Below are 20,156 nucleotides of genomic sequence, written 5' to 3' on the forward strand. Positions count from 1 at the left end.
GGAGAGGATCACCATCAGCACATTCTTACAGCGGTGATTAGAAACCACACCTTCAGGCAGCAGCTAGGGAAGTATGTAGTTAAGCCTCTTCCAGGGAAAAACTGTGAGTGGATGTTTTGGCCTGCTGCCTCTGCACTGAGCTCGAGTGTACAGCCATGGGGTGAGGGGAGCCCCTGTGCCAGTTTAAAAATAGGTGCTTCATTTGCTATTTTCCTGTGAGACTCATGAATGCAAGTTCCATTGGCTATCAGAACAAACTGATTTGCAGGCTGTCCCTCAACTGAAAGCCATAAAAGTTGGGGCACTAGATGTGTGGACAAGCTCCTTCAAGGGAGACAGTGATGACTTGGTTTGATTGTTGTAGGAGCTATAGGGAGAAGGCAGGGAAGTACCTACTAGCTCTTTCAGGCTCTAGGGAAGATATGTCAACCCCTAAACTGCAAGCTAATTAGAAGCCAGACCCTCAGGCAGCTTGTAAAGTATGTAGTCGAGTCCCTTCCAGTAAAAGAATGGAAGATGGGTGTTTTTGTGTGCTCCCTCTGCACTGGCCCCTGGAGAGGATAGCCGTGGTGAGTGTTCACAGTTAAAAAGTGCTTCTTTGTTTGCTACAGTCCTGTGGAACTTGTGGATGCAAGCAGCATTAGCTTTCAGAGCTTGGTGTTTTGGGGGTCTGTCCCTCTTTTTTTTTTTGGCCACACCATGTGGTCTGTGGGATTTTAGTTCCCTGACCAGGGATCAAACCCGGGCCCTTGGCAGTGAGAGCGTGGAGTCCTAACCACTGGACCACCACGGAATTCCCAGGGGGTCTGCCCCTTTGCTCTTCAGGGAGTTGGCAGTTCCCTCCTGATTGTATGGTGCTGTGCTGGGAGTGGTGCTTATGGTAAAAGTGTGTCTCAGACTTTCCTACTTGTTTTCATGTGGTCATTTTCCCCTGTGTGTTGAAGCCACTCAGCTAGTTTCTGGTTTTTGTCTCAGAGGGAATTGTTCCATGTGTAGGTGTACATTTGGTGTGTCTGTGGGAGGATGGAAGTTCAGGAGCTTCCTTTGTCGCCATCTTGGTCCCTTCCAACCAAATGTCCTATATCTTGATCTGGGTGTGGGTCCATGGGTGTAGAATTGTGTAAAACTGCATTGAGCTGCACAGTTCAGACTTGTGTGTTTTACTGTATATAAATTATACCTCAATAAAAATTTAAAAATAAAATCCTGCTAATTTGATGTGTTTAGTATATTATTTATTTAACATTGGTTAGATGTCCACTCTACATTTGGCTGGCCACAGCCTATAGAGAGGCACTTCTTAAAGCCTGACCATCTAAGGGATGAGATTGTCCACTCTGAGACCTAGAGGGGAGAGTTCAAGTCAGGGAGTTGTAGCCCTGATATGTTCTTACTGTCCTGAGGTGAGGCTGCATCATGTTCTTACATCTCTGTTTCTTTTTCCTTTTCTTGGAAATAAATTGATATGAGACTCAAATTCAGAGTGAGTCTTTTTTTTTTTTTTTGGCCACACAGTGTGGCTTGTGAAATCTTAGTTCCCAGACCAGGGACTGAACCCAGGTCATGGCAGTGAAAGCACTGGACCACCAGGGAATTCCCCAGAGTGAGTCTTCATTCTGTATTTCTGTAGTGTCCTGTCTCAAGAAACAAAATGTGCTTTCTATTAAGAGGGAAATTAAAAGGGATGTGTTTCTCTTGCAGTGTCTTCATCCTGCCTTAGTAATCTGGGCTCAGTCTGAATAAGCTCAAGAATTTGCCCTTCATAGCAAGAAGAAAGGAGAGCTAGGTGGAGTGTTATTTAGCATTTCATCTTTCCTGCTAGGAGAAAAATTCAGACATAAGCGTTTGAAATTACAAAATTGTCATGATTATGCATTTTGCAAAATAATTTACTTTAAGTTCTATAAATACTTGGATCTCTAGAGTAATTGCATATTTGATTCACTCTAAATTCCTCGACAGAGATGGGTGGTTGAAAAACTGTAGAGTTGAAGATTTGACAGTCACTCTTAATTGAACGTTAGTTAGACATGAAGATAATAAAGCGTCCCTGAACATGAAGATAATAAAATGTCCTTAAAAGAGAAAGTATGACTTTTTAAATAAAAATTTCAATTTACCACCAAAATTTTAGGACTCTATTATTTTAACAGAGATATAAATGTATTGTGAAGCATTATTAGAAGAAAGAGTCAAGTGTTCTTTTTTCAAGTTGTAATTTCTATTGTTATAAATTCTTCTTGCAAATATCTAATTAAGAATAAGAAATAGGGACTTCCCTGGTGATGCAGTGGATAAGACTCCGCACTCCCAATGCAGGGGGCCTGGGTTCGATCCCTGGTTAGGGAACTAGATGCCACATGCATACCACAACTAAGAGTTTGCATGCCACAACTAAAGGAGCCCGCGTGCTGTAACTAAAACCCGGCACAACCAAATAAATAAATAAATATTAAAAAAAAAAAGATCAGTAGAGTAGAATGGGATCCAGAAATAGACCCACACATACATAGTCAATTGGTCTTAAAAAGAATAAGAAATAACTACCATTTATTGAACCCATATTATTAGCCAGGCTCTACTGAAGTATTTCATCTAACTTTTCTCAGTTCTCTGAAGTCTCTTGAGGTAGACTTTATTATTATTTTCATTTTATGGTTACTGATTCTGAAATCCTTCGAAGTATTGATATGTTTTCTGAATAACTAAAGAAAAGTGAAATTAGGTATAGTTCTGCTATGTGACTTGGAAAATTATCGAAGAATTGCATGGAATAAGTCTTTGTCAGGCATAATACTGGCTTAACAAGAGAGGAAGTATGGAGTGCAGTGGGACTCCTGGGCCCAGGCTGTGGTCTGAATCCCAGACCACCCGAGGGCCAGATAAGCAGGTAACTGTGTGCTTTGCGCTTCCTCAGTTACTGAGGGCAGTGTTCACCATCTGTCCTTCATAGAGCTGTCCTGATGGTACAACGAACAGTATGTCTACAGCACTTAGCGCAGTGAGTGCACACAGTTAACTCTCAATAAATACTAGTTATTACTGTTAATATTCAGTTACCTGAAAGCATCAGTAAATGTCAAGTTGATGTAGTTTGTCAATGCCTGGGACATCATTTGTTCTTTTAAGGGGAAGTGAGAATTTGAAGAATGATATAAGGATATAGGAATGATGTGAAGATGAGCCAGAGAAGTATTATTTAGTTCATGTTTTATTTTATTTATCTTTAAATAAATATTTTAAAAATATTTATTTATTTGGCTGCGCCAGGTCTTAGTTCTGGCACGTGGGATCTTTTAGTTGCGGCATGCAAGATGTTTTTTTAGTTGCGGCATGTGGGCCCCTTTGTGGGCTCTTAGTTGAGGCATGCGGGATCTAGTTCCCTGACCAGGGATTGAACCTGGGCCCCCTGCATTGGGAGCATGGAGTTTTAACCACTGGACCACCAGGGGAGTCCCTAATCTATGTTTTGACTTATTAAATAAACATTGCCAGTTTCTTCTGATGGCTGGATTTGTTGTTATATTTTCCTTTCTCCTTCTCCCTCTTCTTCTCCCCTCCCCCCTCCCCTCTTCTCCTCTCCTTTCGCTTTCCTTCCCCCTGCCCCTCCCCCTCCCCCCCCCCCCTCCTCCTTCCTCTTGGTAGGATACAGGGGGAAGGCAGGAAGGAACTAGCATGTTGAACTCTGTAGCTAAAATACAACTTTCAGGTAAAAGGAAATTGATGTGGAGTCCAGACCAGGTTTTACCATTGTTTCTTTAAAAAAATTTTTTTGGCTGCGTTGGGTCTTCGTTGCTGCTGCGCGTGGGCTTTCTCTAGTTGCGGTGAGTGGGCGCTACTCTTCGTTGCAGCGTGTGGGCTTCTCATTGTGGTGGTTTCTCTTTGTTGTGGAGCACGGGCTCTAGGGCACACAGCCTTCAGTAGTGTGGCACATGGGCTCAGTTGTTGTGGCTCACAGGCTTAGTTGCTCCACGGCATGTGGGATCTTCCCGGACCAGGGCTCGAACCTGTGTCCCCTGCATTGGCAGGCAGATTCTTAACCCCTGTGCCACCAGGGAAGTCCCTTACCATTGTTTCTTGAGTAAGATAAGCTTGATACATATATTTGCCTCTTTGAACTTTACTTGTAAATGGGGCTAATGATAATTTTAAAGCCTCTTAGGATTTTATCAAAATAGTGAATTCATGTTTGTGATGTGCTTAGGAGATCATGAATGCCTTTGCCTTTTGTAAAAAAAGCAAAAATGTAAAATCCTAGTAAATAGAAAAAAATCCCATTTATTTATAAATTAATCACTTTTTATGAGTCCCTTTTGGTCCTCTAAAGACCAAAAGAGTAATGTTTTCTCTTTTGATTTGGCACAATAGGTAAATGTGTTATTCAAAATGCTAGTTGTGTAAGTTGGGAGAAAAAGTGACATTTATCATTTAATTAGTTCTTTTGACTCAGGATCCAAAATTACAGTCCAAATTTTCTAATAAGCTGAAGAATGTGAGCAAATGATAACATCTTGCTATTAATAAAAAAAACAAAACAAAAAACCTAAGGGATACCAACAGCTTGTGTTCAGATTTAATTATTAGTGGGATTTTTTTCTGATATGTTTAGATTCATGTACAGTGGCCGCTCTGATGCTTCATTATATTTTTCATGATATGGAAGTTTCTGGTGGGTAAGATTATTTTTGATGTGGACCATTTTTAAAGCCTTTATTGAGTTTGTTACAGTATTGCTTCTGTTCTGTGTTTTGGTTTTTTGGCCACGAGGTGTGTGGGATCTTAGGTCCCCGACGAGGGATCAAACCTGCACCCCCTGCATTGGAAGGTAAAGTCTCAGCCACTGGACCGCCAGGGACGTCCCCTCTCTGGACTTTGAATTGCCTCCTCTTTTTGACATCCGTGTAGCTGACTCTTAACTCTGCGGCATGTGCCCCATGCCTCCAGAGACTTCCCATATGAGTATAGACGGATGACCCCATTCCCTATCTGTGATGTGGTCACTAGGTTCTCTTAAAAGGACTGACATACACCTCTTACTTCTTTTTGGGGGATCTGACATGCCCTGCACCTTTTCTGCTAAGTCCTGTCAGACTGGGGAATAAGACTCAAGTTATTTAGAAATATTTGCCTATTATTTGGAGATAGGCAAAGCATGTAGCGGTAACAAAGATCCCCCAAGCCTCAGTAGATTAAAACAGAAAAAAATAAAAAATAAAAGATTGCTCATGGGGTGGGTGGGGAGCTCTGTTTTCAGCTTCATTTCTCTTATCTTGTGACTCTATCACTCAGCATGATACTTGAGGATTTCCAGTGTTCGAGGAAGTGTAGGATGGAGCGTGTCACTCCAGCAGTGATACATTCCCACAGCTCACTGGCGAGAACTGCTTGCATTGCCCCATAGACGTATGGGGTGGTAGGGAAGTGTAATTCGCCCATATTCCAAAAGCAGAGCAGAGCTGAGTTTGGGTAACCCTTTGGTGTCTCCACGTCAGCATTCTTTGTTTATAAATAATATTATACCTTCACAATAGTACATTTTATATATTGCCTAGGCATCGTTCAGAATGTCTGTGAAGTAAACGTTTCCTATAACTTACCTATGCCCCAAACGTAGACACAGTTATATGCCACGGATCCATCTTTGATACAGCAGATGCTTTCAATGGCTTTGGTAATTGGTGCTGGCTTTGCACTGATCCAGTTACATTCTATAAATCTGCAATTTATTACATCAGTTCTGATCATAGGCAAGTCTGTGAGGTGAGTAGCGTCCATTGGGAACAGGCAGCAGCCTGAAGATAGCTGGTCTGCCCGAGACTTGAGCCAGTTCTTGGTTGCATTTGGATTGTGTTCTAATGAAATGCACCCATGCTTGGCCCTAGCCTGGCTTCAGGGTCTCAGGATGTCAAGTGACCATGAGTTGAGTTCCTTAACCTTCCTTCTTTTTATTGGAGTGAGGAGGTGGTAGTTTATGAACAGAACAGTTTTCTAGACTTTTCATGTAAGGAGACCAACAGCTAGGAGATGACCCCTGGCTGTCCAGAGAATGGGGTCAGCTTTTACTCCTGTCCCTGAAGCCACCATATGAAATTTTCAAATTGGAGAGAATCTTGCTGGCAAATGGAAGTTTTGCTCTTCTAATTTTTTATAACTTTTGGGGTATAAGAAAGGTCATCCAATTTTTCAGATTCATCCGTCTAAACTTTTTTTTGGTCCATCTGTTTTTGTCCTGGCACACACAGTGGTAAATTCTTCATTTCAGGGCTGCTTCACTGCTCTTCCAGAACAGAGAAAAGAGAGCACTCTGAATTATTATTAATTTCTAAATAAAATGGGCCAGGTCTTATGCTCTCCTAAAAATGGAAACAGTCTTTTTCACAGACCATACAGGGGGTAAGATTTTAGTGCCGTTTGTGGGAGAGCGGCTGTCAAAGTCTTTGTAGGAAAAGGCAATTAACTGTTTGTGAAGCTGGCAGTGGGGCCCTGGGGAAGGGGGAGGAGTGGGAGATGAGAGGGTCAGGTTCTGATCCCCTTCGGCGGTCCATGTGGCTCTCTCCTGGCAGAGCGCCCCTTGATGTCAAAGCGAGCTGTGTGCGCCAGCAATGAAGCAGAGTGAGGAGAAGCAGATACCGCGTCTGAGCGGTTTGCATTTTTCCTTCTTTTCCTTTTCTCCCTTTCTGTCTTTTACCATGACAGTTTTCAGAATAAAGGAACATTGCTTTCTGCACAGAGTGACTCTTATACAATTGTTTGGGAATGCTGCATTTAAGCCCCAGGGGCAATATTTTTGGCTATGAAGCTAAGTGCAAAGTTGAAGTTGAAAATCAGACACTGGGGCTCCTATTATGATTAAAACTTGCCTGAGTTGGGGCTTATCCTCAAATTTGGTAAGTTTAGCTGGTCATCTGGAACCAGAGGGGAAGCAAGGTCAGTAACTCTCTAGGTATTTGTTCTTGTCTCTGCCCTCAACCTGCTCCGTGTCCTTGGGTGAGATCATTCAAATCAGTTTCTTGTTTTACAAAGTGAGAGTGGATAAGGGTACAAGAGGAGCCCGGAAAAATGCAATGTTTAATCAAGCCTTTATAAAGCTTTGGTTGGGTGGTATAAATTGTACTATGCCTAATAAATGATTTTTAATCAGGAAGATGCTTATGAAAGGGCTGAGGAAATATGGTAATTAGCACTATGGGACCAGACATAATCAAGTACAAATGGTGCCTCAAGGTCATCTGGTCCTAACATTTGCTTCATGGCAGGAGCAATTCCATCCATCTGATTGAGTCCTTTCATTTGACTCTCCTGATCATATTTACTTGCCAGTGGATGAGGAATGTGTGTGTTTGTGATTTAATATTGTAATATATTGTGCTATAGCTATATTTTTAGGGTCTTACCAGGCATTGTGCTAAATGCTCTGTAGGTTATTAACTCATTTGATTGTCATAAGAGCTTTTCAAATAGAGTTTAAAAATAGATACAGTGTTTACTGGTCTCATAATAAATAATGATTATTATTTTTTAATAATGATTTTTTTAAAAAATTGAAATAATTTCAAACTTACAGAAAAGTCGCAAGAGTATTAGAAAGAATGTTTCTTGAACCCTTTGAGAGCAAGTTGCTGATGTGATGCTCTGTCACCCCGAATGCCATGTGTATTACCTGACCTCCATCGCCATAGACGGTACATTACAGCCATGGAACTCACAGACCCATTCAAGCCTGCCATTCTTTATAGTGAAGGGATTCAATCCAGGACCATGTGTTGCATTTAATGGTTATGTCTGTATAGATTCCTTCAGTCCGGAACTTTCTTTTCTTGAGTTTCGTGATCTTGACACTTGTGAAGATTATAGGCCAGTTATTTTGTAGAATATATCCATTAATCTGTGTTTGTCTGATAATTGCTCATGATTAGATCCAGGTTATGCTATTTTTGGTGAGGAATATCACAGAATTGATGCTGTGTTCTCATTGCACCCTATCAGATGGTACACAATTTTATTTGTCTCATTGCTGGTGATGGTAACCTGGATCCCTTGATTAAAATAACTATCAGGTCCATCATAAAGTTACTCCTATCCCCTTTGTAATCAGGAAATATTTTGTGGGGACATACTTTGATATTAAATATTCCATTCCTCATCAAACTTTCACCCACTAGTTTTAGCACATCCATTGATGCTTCTTGCCTGAATTAATTATTACTATCATGGTAGCAAACTGGTGATTTTCTGATTCCATAATTCCTCCCACATTCATCAGATGGCATACCATTGTAAGGAAAAGCTTTTTCTTCTCCCCATTTCTTTCTTTCTTTATGTATACCAGTATAGACTCATGGATTCTTTTTCTGTTTAATGGGTTATAATCTATTGCTATCATTGTTTATCTTGATATTCACATGGTCTCAGATTTGGCTAGTGGTAGCCCCTTTAAGCTGGCTTGTGTTTTTTAATGTGTACTTGTCACTCTTTAAGCAATGCCTTACCATTTGACACAACAAGGTGCTCTAAGCTCATCTCATATTTTTCCTGCCCCAGCCCTGGAATCAGTCATTTCTGCAAAGAGCCCTGGGTTCATTTTAATGGAGAACAGTATTTAGCAACCAGGAGTGGGGTGCTGGATGTGCTCATTACTATTGGGATTGCTGCTTTCAGACCCTCTCAGTGGACAGAACTAGGGAGAATATGCATATATATACACACACGTCCACTAGATTTATTTCTATAAATATCAATCTATATTGAAAATCTTGAGTTCACATCAACACTTAAAATTCGAATCCAGCAACACAAAGTTCATTATAGTTTTTGTCCTGGATCCCATTATCATCTTTATGTTTACATATTTGACCGATTGCCCTTGTAAGCAATGAATCTTGCCAATCACCATTCTCCCCTCGCCATGTAACAGATCTCCCAGTACCACTGCCTGTCTTGGGCTCTCGTGCTGGCCACTGCCCTCCTCTTTCTTCCTATAGGAAAGGCTCCAACACTCTGTACAGGGCTACTGGCTACTTCCCTCTCCCCAACATACACACCCTCCCCTCCCTGCCTCCAGATTCCTACTTTACTCTTTTCAATTTAATGCCTTTTAATTTGAATGATTCATAAGGGGAGAGAGAGAGAGAGAAGGAAGGAAGAAAAAATGGCTAATTTTTAATTTAAAGCTGATGCTGATAGAACTTGCTACTCAGTATTCTTTCTTTGGTTTGCATTGAAAAGTGATGTCTCTGCCATGCATGTGAAACAAGTTATATTCCCTCCTTAGCATGTCCTTGTTAGTGTGAGCAGGCTGCTCTAATTAGAATACCTATCAATATGTGACAGAGACCCCAAATAATAGTGGTTTAGACAAGATAGAATTTTTTTGGCCAACTTATTTATTTACTTTTTAAACTAACACTAAGCATTTATGAGTTAGGAGCTGTTGTAAGTGTACTGTATACCTATACATAAAAACTCATTGAATCCTTAATATCCCTGTAGGAAAGAAGAGGAGACAGAAGCACAGAGAGGTTAAGTAACTAGTTCAAGGTCACACAGCTAGTAAATGACAGAATTGGGATTAGAGGCAGTCTGGCTTCAAAACTCATTTTTTTAACAACCACTGACAGCTGCCACAGTCTCGACAACTCTAGCTGCTTAAGCAAATTCAGACACAAGTCTAATCTACCTTAAAGACCACAACTATTTTTAAGGTTTTGCTCATGTTGCTTTATATAAATTATGCCTCATTTTGGCTCAGTAGTGCTAATCTGACTTAAATTAAATTGATACCTTAAAAAAAAAGACAAACATATTCATCAAATGTTAATTTTGCACAACAGCTACATTTTACATAATTTACCCTGACAAGACTGTGGACTGTCAGTTTTCTGTGTCAAATAGCATTTTTTTGTGATTCATCACACTGTAGTTATGAGATGCAGAATCATACAGTAACAGGAACCCAAACTGGAAAGGGGGTGGGGCAGTTCAGAGAAGGCCAAAATCAGGAAAAAACCCTATATTTAGGAAGGAAAACCAGAATATTTTTGGAGTAATTTTAATTACAGATGTCCATGGACTCCAAACATATTGCTGCAAATGTTTATGCATGATTTTTATGTAAAATGACTTCACATAGTGAGACATCATGTGCCTGTATGCTTATTGCGACATAACCAAATCATCTGATAGGATTCTTTCCTAACACAAAGGGCTTTAAAACTTTTAGAAATATGAACTCTGCCTTGATAGCTGACGTAGATGCCAGTCTCAGCATTTCTGTCAAGGAGAATCTGCTTCGATTTTCTGTGCTTGTTTCCAACCCATTAGATGGAAGCAATAGTACCAGCTTACACTTTTTGCTCTAGAATGTTACTAACTTAAATAGGGTTTATTAGGGGTGTGAGGGACATTAGAGGTCATCTAGTCTAATGGTTTTCCAGCTTTTGGAAAGCACTAGTTCTCTTTTAATCCATGTCTTTTAGTATAAGTTATCACTAAAAGGTTAGAGTAGATCTAGTCTGCTAATAACATGCTTGGGTCTGGGGTCTGGGGCCCGAGGCCTGGCCTGTTGGCCTCACCATCCTCCAGCAACCTCTGAGGCCCGCAGAACACAGGTTGAGGACCACTGAGCTCATCCAACTCACTCCCATTTCACAGTTGCGAAAACCAGGACCCAGAGGTGGTCACTTAACAGAAGTCTGATGGAGGACTTGCACTGGAGCTGAGATCTAATCCCTAGTCTTTTGACTCCCAATCAAGTATTCCTTCTGTTAAAGTTAAGTTTTATTATTATTCTCCATTTTATACTCTCTTCTTTAAAAAGATCATAATTCTCTGAAATTTAATTATTACCTGTATGTAGATGACATCATAGTTTTTATCAACCATTCCTGTCTATCTTTCTGTAAAGTACATACCCATTTTTGTCACAAGAATGCTTGGTTGAATTGTTGCCCCTTGAAACAATATAGCAAAGAGCTTTGTAGCGATAGCTGCTCAATACCTAAGTAGTCTTTCCAGTTCAAAATACCACTCTTATTCTGTTCTCTAGTACTTATATTTGGGGGTGATATTTGATGCCTCCCTTTCCTTTCCTTACCATCCACTGATTTGCAAAATCTAAGTCACCGTAAATTGTTTCTATTGAACTATTTTTATTGAATTGGATTTTATGCTTTTTTTTCTACACAACAAACTCAAATCTGAACGTTGGCTCCATGCTGTTCTTACGTTGCACACTGAGAATACACATACATAAGATATGAGATTCAGGCAGTCTTCCTTCCCCTTTCTCTCCCCTCTACCCCCAACGCTCCTCTTGATGAATTCACAAATTAAGGGGACAGTGAGGTCGCAATAATGTAGCCAAACTCAGCTGGACCATGGAATCCTCACTTCTGAGTTTCTTCTTTCCTGATTTTATTCATTCAATTATTTGTGTCTTTCAGTTAAAATGGTTCGCCAACCATGCCCGCATGTTACATTCTTTGTCAGTCTCTTTCGAAAAACCAAGTACCGTCCTGAGTGTTTAAAGACCCCCTGTGATGTTTCCCTCGGCCCTCCCATCCTAGCAGGAGCACATGTGCCTCCTCTCCTCCTCCTCGCCTCTGTCCCCGAACCACACTCTCCCATCAAGTCTCACTTTCTTCTTACCAAGGAAGTTGTCTTGTCATCCCCACCTCTTGCATCGCTCGTTCTCATATATTTTCCATCATGCTTTTTTCAGAAACACTGGTTTGTACATCTACCACCCTGGATTCTTTCTGGTCTTTATTTATTTAAAAGATTTTTTTAAAAATAAATTTATTTATTTATTTTATTTATTTTATTTTTGGCTGTGTTGGGTCTTTGTTGCTGTGCTCTGGCTTTCTCTAGTTGCGGAGAGCAGGGGCTGCTCTTTGTTGCGGTGCGCGGGCTTCTCATTGAGGTGGCTTCTCTCGTTATGGAGCACGGGTTGTAGGTGCTCAGGCTTCAGTAGTTGTGGCACACAGGCTCAGGAGTTGTGGCTCATGGGCTTTAGAGTGCAGGCTTAGTAGTTGTGGCGCATGGGCTTAGTTGCTCTGCGGCATGTGGGATCTTCCCGGACCAGGGCTCGAACCTGTGTCCCCTGCGTTGGCAGCTGGATTCTTAACCTCTGCACCACCAGGGAAGCCCTAAAAGATTTTTTTGATGTGGACGATTTTTTTTTTTTAAGTCTTTATTGACTTTGTTACAATATTGCTTCTGTTTTATGTTTTGGTTTTTTGGCCACAAGGCATGTGGGATCTTATCTGCCTGAGTAGGGATTGAACCCACACCCCCTACATTGGAAAGTGAAGTGTTAACCACTGGACCGCCAGGGAAGTCCCTCTTTCTGATCTTTAAAAAAATACCCCAAATCAATCCTGTAGGAAGCTTTGATTAATCCTGTTCTACCTATTCCCGCAAATAATAACATTGTAATCTTGAGAGTTACAAGAGTTTCAAAGAGTTACAAAAGCCCAAGAGTTTCTACAGGCTCATTAGGAGGTAATGTGACCTTTCATTTTGACATTTGTCCTGTTGAGTCTTTAAAACATTTTTTATATTGACGGATGTTAAAATAAATAGCCCTGTGAAATTTATTATATTTAGTGTAAGGATATTGATGTGGGCATTGTTCCCAATGTTTTGGTCATGGACTTTATAAATTATGTGACTGATCATGTTTCTTTTCGTGCACTGGTTGCCAGGAAGCTCAAAGCAAAATTTGCGGCAAATCTTCAGAAAGCATTTAGAATTTCACCGCTTTTGCTGCTTTTTTTTCCAACTTTACCCTGTGGTGTTATCTTTATCTTTTCCCCTGCTCTCCTTTGAATTTTTGTTTAATCTCACTATAAGTAATTTTTTTGTACATGTGTTTATAAACTACCTTAATTTGCTTTTGAAAAATGGCGTAGCAAAACAAAACATGATTGCTTATTAAGCTATAGATTTCAGTAGTTAGCTAAATGTAAAGCAAGCCTGTGCTTCTTAACATCCCGTGTGGTTCCAACACAAGTGTGACACTCCGGTGTGCGTTTGCACATGCGGGCAAAGAGGTAAAGAGAAGGTACTGTGACTGCCAAGTAATATTATTTACTCGAGGAGGTTTTAGAGAATTTTTAGAGAACGCGTTAGAAGGCTGCGTGTTTCTTTGCAGCTCAGGTTGTTATATTCTTCCTTTCAAAATTTGCTTTACATGCTACTTTTCCTTAGGAAGAAAAAGTTGTTTAACTTAATGAAGTTGTATTTAATGGTCCGTACTCAAATTTGCTTTGGAAGTCGGCTTACCTTGTGTGTATTATCTCAGTTTCACTCACCAGAGCCAAGTCCCTGCCGCTGTGAATTCAAGCGTGCTGTCTCTTGATGTTTAGGCAACTGCAGCTGGAAAAGTAGATGTGTTCTGTTGATATTAATCAAAGTGACAAATAATGTTTCATTGAAAAACAGCAGCGGGTGAGCAAACATTTTAGGAGACGACTAAGAAACTTGAGACTGAAAAAAGAAATACCACTTAGTCGATCAACAAGCACTTACAGAGCATGCATGGCATGTAAGGAGTTTCTTGCTACACATGTGATTTATAGCAGGTAAGTTATATCGGATGGTGTCTCTAAGAGGATTTTCTACATTTGCATGCCCAAGAGCTATCGGAAATAATGACTTTAATTATTCAGTAAATGATAGGCATTAAAAAGTCTAACCTTATCCAGTGAAAACTGTTCTGAGCCAGAAAAGATTTATCAATATCCCACGAGCTCTGCTATCAGACTGCATGGGTCAGATATTGGGTCTTAGAAGTATGCTGTCCAAAGAGCACTGCCAAAAAATTATGGACCCCTGGGCTGTTTTAAGGGCCATAGAAAACGTTTCAGCTAAAATATGAACGAGAGATCATGATGATGGTGGTGATTATGATGGTAACAATAAAGCAGCCACCATTTACACAGCCTTGCTTTGTGCCAAACCCTGTGCTAAGCACTTTACATTTGTTATCTCACTTAAGCCTCACATCAGCCCTATGAGGTAGGTTCTATTATTTTCACTTTTACTGATGAGGAAGTAAAAGATTAGGGAGTTTATTAGACAGGTTAGGCTAACTGCTATTTATTTATTTAGGCTGTGTTTGGTCTTCATTGTTGGGTCTTTGTTGCTGCGCGCGGGCTTTCTCTAGTTGTGGCGAGCGGAGGCTACTCTTCGTTGTGGTGTGCTGGTTTCTCATTGTGGTGGCTTCTCTTGTTGCAGAGCATGGGCTCTAGGGCCCGTGGGCTTCAGTAGTTGTGGTGCGTGGGCTCAGTAGTTGTGGCTTGCAGGCTCTAGAGCACAGGCTCAGTAGTTGTGGTGCACGGGCTTAGTTGCTCCGCAGCATGTGGGATCTTCCTGGACCAGGACTTGAACCCGTGTCCTGTGCATTGGCAGGCAGATTCTTAACCACTGTGCCACCAGGGAAGTCCCCTAACTGCTCTTAATACCGCAACATCTGTGTTGCCTAACACAATCAAGGTTTATGTCTCTCTCCATGAAATGAGGACCCAGGAGAGGACGGCTCTGCTCCACACAGCCATTTGAGAGCAGGTTCTTTTCATCTAGTGGCTCTGCCATCCGTAGGGCCCCAGGGTCCACCCCTGGATCCTTTGCACTTGGCTGGGAGCCTAGGTCAGGGAGGGTGTGGAGAATGGAGGGCTGGACGCACATCACTTTTGCTCACATTTCATGGGCAAGGACTCAGTAACATGGCCACACACAGTTTCCAGGGAGCTGGTACTTACAAGGTTCCAGGAAGAAGAGGATACAGGTGTGATGAGCATCTAGCCAAGGTTTGTCACAAGAGATGTGACCAAGGTCACATAGGTACTAAGGGGCAGAGCTGAGATGCAAACTCAAAGAGAGCCTTCCCCTCAAGGAAAACATGCACAAGGACCCATAAAGCAAATGTCCTTCGTTAAGGAGGAAAATTACATTGTTGAGCATAAGGTTTATGTTGTGATTTGGACAAAGAAAGGAACCTAAAGAAATAAGTTAAATCCACCACTGTCAAGATGAGAACATTAATTACTTCTCTGAAATGAGCTTGAAAGGGTCAAGCAGGATTGCAAGAAAGGCTTCTTTGTATGGCCAAGATTCTTATAGGCTGAAGTCAGCCTAGACTAGAATTTTTGCCTTAAATTACCAACCCTGCCCCTGCCCTCTTAGTGGCAGAGGGCATTTTATAGAAAGCATTTTGCTGGGTTCATTCTTTTTTTTTTTTTTTTTGGTCACGCCGTGTGACATGCGGGATCTTAGTTCCCGGACCAGGGATCGAACCCGTGCCCCCTGCATTGGGAGCACGGAATCCTAAGCACTGTACCACCGGGGAAGTCCCTGAGTTCATTCACTTCCAAGGAGACATGTGTCTTCCAGTGACATGTGGACTTATGCAATCACAAATGATAAGAGAAATGGATAGATTTTTATTAACAAAACCACAAAATAGCTATGTCTGTGTATTTAAATATGTACATGTGCATTAGATTGAACCAAATGGAAAAGCCAATATTTGATTATTTTTGACCTGCAGAAAGGCCATTTCACATGGTTCAACCTAATATTTGTTGGAAATGAGTATCTGAATTAAGTGGTAATCTATAGATCCATAATTTCATAATGTGAGCTCAGTGTTTGGCAAGCAGTTGAAATGACCCCGAGGTATACTAAGTAGGGAGCCTGCCCAGCCTCTGCTGGCCGGGGCGATCAGCGGCATGGATAGAACCATTTGTGACTGGTTTGAGCGAGACTTCTTGCGGTGGGAGTGTGCTTGTCCCTCCTTTCATTTCTATTGTGACACTTTGCCGCTGTTCCAGAAAACCCCTACTTCATTCACTTTAATCCATTTGGTAGTTTTGAAAGCAGCTACTAAGTGCAGATGTTTTGGAGAGGAAGTGCACAGCGAATCCCTATCCAAAGATAGCTCCTTTGCCTCCTAGCAGAATGTGAGGCTGTGAAGTCCTGAGACACAGAACAGGTGGGATTTGACGGAGAAGAGGGATATGGTAGAAGTTTGGGGCATCAGAGGTATTAGGCAGGGGTCAGTTAGAGGTCACTGTATACTTGCTGGGATGGGAGATTTGGGGTCACTGGACGGAAGAAGGGATAGAGAAAGGGACTTGGTGTGATCTTGGAGATGAAGTTCGCCTCTGTCGCGATTTTGCGCAGGGCTGGTTTTCCATGACTGTGGAGTCAGTAGGAGGAGAATGTGCTCTCTGACTCTTCTGCATCTGCTGATTCTGAAAATCTCCTCGTGGGTGCTAGGAGATTTCTGTCGTGTGGTGTGCCGATGGTCCCAGACCGCATGGCTAAAACAACATCTACTACTTCTAACTCCAAGAAAATAAAAGAGCCGTGTGGAGAGAGGTAAAGTATCTGGCAAGAAGCGGCTAGAAATGTAAATAATTATTGGCCCCATTTCCTGTATCTTCCTGGTTTCTTATATTCTCTCCTGTTATCCCCCAGTTGTCCTCCTGTGGCCCTTCATTCAGCTTTTCTTTTTCTTACTCCAAAATTAATACACAGGAATGGTATCGGGACCTCTTAATGTTTGAGTGCTCAGTCCTTGTTATCTTCTTTTTCTCTATTTTTATTCCCTTGGGAATCTCATTAAGTCCCATGGCTGAAAATAGAAACTGTTGGCTTAAGAGTCTCAAGCTTCTGTTTCCAGTTCAGATTTCTCCCCTTATCTCCCGACTCGAGCATCTGACTTGGATGTATATGTTCCTTGTCTGGTAGACACATCAAACGCAACCCAAATTGCCTTCCTGGTCTCCCCCAAAGCTGTTCCACCCTCTGCCTTCCCCTTCTCAGTAGATGGCAAATCCATCTTTCTGGTGGATTGGACCAAAAATCTTTTTTTTCTTTTTTTTTTTTAATTTTTGACCACGCTGCGCTGCATGCAGGATCTTAGTTCCCGGACCAGGGATCAAACCCGTGCCCTCTGCAGTGGAAGCCCAGAGTCTTAACACTGGACCGTCAGGGAAGTCCCCAGACCAAAAATCTTGAAGACATATACTTGCATCCTCTTTCTTTTCTCACACTCCACATCTTACCTGTCAGAATCTCTCTTCTGTGTTGCTGCACTGAGCTCTTGTCTGGTCACCTGATTTTCCTTCTGTCTGTCCTCAGCACCCCAGCCAGAATGCTCAAGCCCCTTCTCTGCTCAGTACAATGCTCCCTATTGCACTTGGAGTGAAAGCTGAAGTGACCCCAAGACACTGTAGGACCTGCTCTACCCCACACTACCCTGACTATCTCTCTTCACTCATCCTTTCTCCTCCTGCCCTCTCCCCTTCCACTTTATTATTATTTTTAAAATTAATTATTTATTTTTGGCTGCATTGGGTCTTCGTTGCTGCGTGTGGGCTTTCTCTAGTTGAGGCGAGTGGGGGCTACTCTTCTTTGCGGTGCGCGGCTTCTCATCGCGGTGGCTTCTCTTGTTGTGGAGCATGGGTCTAGGTGCACGGGCTTCAGTAGTTGTGGTTTGCAGGCTCAGTAGTTGTGACTCACAGGCTCTAGAGCGCAGGCTCAGTAGTTGTGGCACACGGGCTTAGTTGCTCCATGGCATGTGGGATCTTCCCGGACCAGGGCTCGAACCTGTGTCCCCTGCATTGGCAGGTGGATTCTTAACCTCTGTGCCACCAGGGGGGTCCCTCCCCTTCCACTTTAGCCATATAGCTTCTCTGATGTTCCATGATCAGGATGGACACAGTCTTAGCTTAGGGTCTTTCCACTGGCTGCTCTCTCTGCCCGCAGATGCACGCATGGGTCACTCCCTCACCAACTTCAAGTCTTTGCTGAAATTTCATCTTTTCAATGAAGCCTACTCAGGCCACTTTGTAGAAAATTATGTCATCTTCCTGTCCTAACTCTCTAAATCTCCTACCCAGCTCTACTGTTTTCTGTAATACCTATCATCTTCTAATATTATATATTAATATATAATGTACCATATACCTTTTTATATATTTAATTTTTTGGTATCTGTCTCTTTTCACTAGAATATAAGCACCATAAGGGCTAGGAAGTTCTTTGTTTCCTTCACTGATGTGTCCCAAGCACTGAAAATGAGACTGGCACATAGTAGATGCTCAATAAACATTTGTAAAATGATTTATTATATGGAGGTTAATTATATTTAATACATAATTGAATGAAATCCATCTTAAAATTTGTATGAAACTCATTGCATACTTTCAGCAGGTCTTTAACTGTGGTTTGACTTCTGTCCCCTTTAGTGCGATGGACTAGATAATTTGGGCCAATATTCCCGTTGACATTGACTAAAAAAGCTTGACAGAATATTTAAAAATCTTTCAAATAGCATCTAAGAACTGACAAGAGAGTAAAAAATTATGCTGCCAAGACCTGGGAGAAGACAGAAATCCAGAAACAGGATCTTGTTTGGGATCACCTTTGCTTTGTGGGGAGTATTTACCAACCCAGAACAGGTGGCTGAGAGGCTGAGCAGTGCTTTCAATAGCCTCACAGTGCAGGGGGGATCAAAAGTGGAGTCCAGTGATACCAACAGGGAGGAGTCCAAGGGAACATCCAGGTTGTGGATGGGGCGCCAGAAGGCTGCACCCCAGGAGCGAGAGTGAGCAGACATAAACCATCTCTTGCATGGATTCCAGCCAGGCTTCAAGTTGTCTGGGGGTCTCCAAACTTCAGCCTCTGAAGTTTGACCAAATGGATCCTAGGTTGTCAGTTCCCCTGAGCTCCTGGCAGAAGGAAATGGAAGTCTTTTGGAGGAAGACAAAGGTCATCCTCAGCTTCAAATTATTACTGAAAGTTTTTCTTTTTTCAACTACGATGTTCATCACTAAAGATAACTAGGTTCATCACTAAGATAACTAACAAGAAATCATGAATGAGAACCAGTATAAACAACAGACCACAGAAGCAGATCCATGGGACAGCTGGACAGTGTAATCACCAGAGGCAGACTAACATAAACCGTGTTTGTTATGCTTATGGAGATAAATCTCAGTCTTAAACATTTCAGTAGGAAACTGAAAATAATAAAAAGTGATATTGCAAATTTGAAAGAGAGTGAGCTAGAAATTCTAGAATTGAAAAATATAGTAATCAAACTGGAAGTGGTTTTATCCCCACTAATATTCTCTAATAATGATATGTTCCTTGTTGAAATAATGCAGTGTTGGTGAATGTTCCTATTTTATTTTCACTTTTTCTGGCCAAGTTTAAGCTGATATAAAGTAATTGTTAAATATGATCATATTTTTATTCTCAACATTATATTTTCACTCCCAATGTTCCTTTGTGGCAATGTAGTGAAACTTATCTTGTTTAGAATACTTTGTGTTTTGTTTTTGGTTTTTGAACTGTTTTGCAGTTGTTTCTTTTATTTAATTTTCTTTATTTCTTGATTGCAACATTTCTCCTTTGGTAATTGGTTAACTTAGCTCTGAGAATTTCAAGAATAACAGGATTTTAGAGGGAGAAAAGGAGCCAAGGCCAAAAGTCTCAGCCCCTTACTCCTGATTTTAGAGAATCCTGTAACTTTGGAGTTGCTTGGCATTCCAGACTGTTCTAATTACTGATATCAGACTCATAGCTGACCCATATCACTGATGTCTGAAGGCTCAACAAAGGAATTCTCTTGTCCTTTGAAGACATTCGTTTAACTGTGGTATTGGTTAGTATATTTTCAGAGTTTTATAACCCTTAGATTGCATATTTGAAAGAGAGTGTACTGAAAGAAGACACACCAGATGGCATTAAGGGGGAAAAAGCCAATCTAATCTAAAATGTGGTAATAAATGAATTTTTATTTAATTAGTATGCTAATGATTAATAGGAAAGTCAATACAACTGACACCAAAGATATATTAGACATGTATTATAATAGACACTCGGATTTATGCTGCTGTAGTCTGTCAGATAGACACAGCCCTGCTTGTGTATCATGTGACTCAGGAGCAGAGAAAGAAAAGTACCTATTGTTGATAGGCGCAACACTGGATGCTTGCTTTATTTAGACAACTCCTGTCTTTCTTCCTGAGGAGCAGCAATGTAGTAGCCAAGTGCTTTGAAGGATGTGATGTAACAGCAAGAGTTTCCAGGTAGAGCCAGTGATTGAGCCGGGTGAGTGGTCCCTTTGTGGCTGCAAATGT

The sequence above is a fragment of the Balaenoptera acutorostrata genome, chromosome 17, assembly GCF_949987535.1.
Source record: "Balaenoptera acutorostrata chromosome 17, mBalAcu1.1, whole genome shotgun sequence".
In the NCBI taxonomy this organism is placed as follows: domain Eukaryota; kingdom Metazoa; phylum Chordata; class Mammalia; order Artiodactyla; family Balaenopteridae; genus Balaenoptera; species Balaenoptera acutorostrata.